Source organism: Heterodontus francisci, chromosome 16, assembly GCF_036365525.1.
Source record: "Heterodontus francisci isolate sHetFra1 chromosome 16, sHetFra1.hap1, whole genome shotgun sequence".
Lineage (NCBI taxonomy): Eukaryota > Metazoa > Chordata > Chondrichthyes > Heterodontiformes > Heterodontidae > Heterodontus > Heterodontus francisci.
Genome location: NC_090386.1, coordinates 3402438 through 3404598, shown reverse-complemented (window position 1 = coordinate 3404598; position 2161 = coordinate 3402438).

The window sequence follows — 2161 nt, the reverse complement described above, 5'->3', positions numbered from 1 at the left end:
TGAGAGTGTCAGAGAGTGATAGAGAGTGATAGAGAGTGATAGAGAGTTTCAGGGAGAGTCAGAGAGTGTCTGAGAGTGTCTGAGAGTGTCTGAGAGTGTCAGAGAGTGATAGAGAGTGATAGAGAGTGTCAGAGAGTGTCAGAGAGTGTCAGAGAGTGTCAGAGAGTGATAGTGAGTGTCAGAGAGTGTCAGAGAGTGATAGAGAGTGTCAGAGAGTGTCAGAGAGTGATAGAGAGTTTCAGAGAGTGCCAGAGAGTGTCTGAGAGTTTCAGAGAGTGATAGAGAGTGATAGAGACTGTCAGAGAGTGCCAGAGAGTGATAGTGAGTGTCTGAGAGTGTCAGAGAGTGATAGTGAGTGATAGAGAGTGTCAGAGAGTGTCAGAGAGTTTCAGAGTGTCAGAGAGTGATAGAGAGTGATAGAGAGTTTCAGGGAGTGTCAGAGAGTGTCTGAGAGTGTCTGAGATTGTCAGAGAGTGATAGAGAGTGATAGAGAGTGTCAGAGAGTGTCAGAGAGTGTCAGAGAGTGATAGTGAGTGTCAGAGAGTGTCAGAGAGTGTCAGAGAGTGATAGAGAGTGTTAGAGAGTGTCAGAGATTGTTAGAGAGTTTCAGAGAGTGCCAGAGAGTGTCTGAGAGTGTCAGAGAATGATAGAGAGTGATAGAGACTGTCAGAGAGTGTCAGAGAGTGTCAGAGAGTGTCAGAGAGTGATGGTGAGTGTCTGAGAGTGTCAGAGAGTGTCAGAGAGTGACAGTGAGTGTCTGAGAGTGTCAGAGAGTGATAGTGAGTGATAGAGTGTGTCAGAGAGTGTCAGAGAGTGTCAGAGAGTGATAGAGAGTGATAGAGAGTTTCAGGGAGTGTCAGAGAGTGACAGTGAGTGTCTGAGAGTGTCAGAGAGTGATAGTGAGTGATAGAGTGTGTCAGAGAGTGTCAGAGAGTGTCAGAGAGTGATAGAGAGTGATAGAGAGTTTCAGGGAGTGTCAGAGAGTGATAGTGAGTGTCAGAGAGTGTCAGAGAGTGTCTGAGAGTGTCAGAGAGTGATAGTGAGTGTCTGAGAGCGTCAGAGAGTGATAGTGAGTGTCTGAGAGTGTCAGAGAGTGATAGTGAGTGTCTGAGAGCGTCAGAGAGTGATAGTGAGTGTCTGAGAGTGTCAGAGAGTGATAGTGAGTGTCTGAGAGTGTCAGAGAGTGTCAGAGAGTGTCAAAGAGTGTCAGAGAGTGATAGAGAGTGATAGAGAGTTTCAGGGAGAGTCAGAGAGTGTCTGAGAGTGTCAGTGAGTGTCAGAGAGTGATAGAGAGTGATAGAGAGTGTCAGAGAGTGATAGTGAGTGTCTGAGAGTGTCAGAGAGTGATAGTGAGTGATAGAGAGTGTCAGAGAGTGTCAGAGAGTGTCAGAGAGTGTCAGAGAGTGATAGAGAGTGATAGAGAGTTTCAGGGAGTGTCAGAGAGTGTCTGAGAGTGTCTGAGAGTGACAGAGAGTGATAGAGAGTGATAGAGAGTGTCAGAGAGTGTCAGTGAGTGTCAGAGAGTGATAGTGAGTGTCAGAGAGTGGCAGAGAGTGGCAGAGAGTGATAGAGAGTGTCAGAGAGTGTCAGAGAGTGATAGAGAGTGATAGAGTGTTTCAGAGAGTGCCAGAGAGTGTCTGAGAGTGTCAGAGAGTGATAGTGAGTGTCTGAGAGTGATAGAGAGTGATAGAGAGTGTCAGAGAGTGTCAGAGAGTGTCAGAGAGTGTCAGAGAGTGATAGTGAGTGTCAGAGAGTGTAAGAGAGTGTCAGAGAGTGATAGAGAGTGTCAGAGAGTGTCAGAGAGAGATAGAGAGTGATAGAGAGTTTCAGAGAGTGCCAGAGAGTGTCTGAGAGTGTCAGAGAGTGATAGCGAGTGTCTGAGAGTGTCAGAGAGTGATAGTGAGTGTCTGAGAGTGATAGAGAGTGATAGAGAGTGTCAGAGAGTGTCAGAGAGTGTCAGAGAGTGTCAGAGAGTGATAGTGAGTGTCAGAGAGTGTCAGAGAGTGTCAGAGAGTGATAGAGAGTGTCAGAGAGTGTCAGTGAGAGATAGAGAGTGATAGAGAGATTCAGAGAGTGCCAGAGAGTGTCTGAGAGTGTCAGAGAGTGATAGCGAGTGTCTGAGAGTGTCAGAGAGTGATAGTGAGTGTCTGAGAGTGTCAGA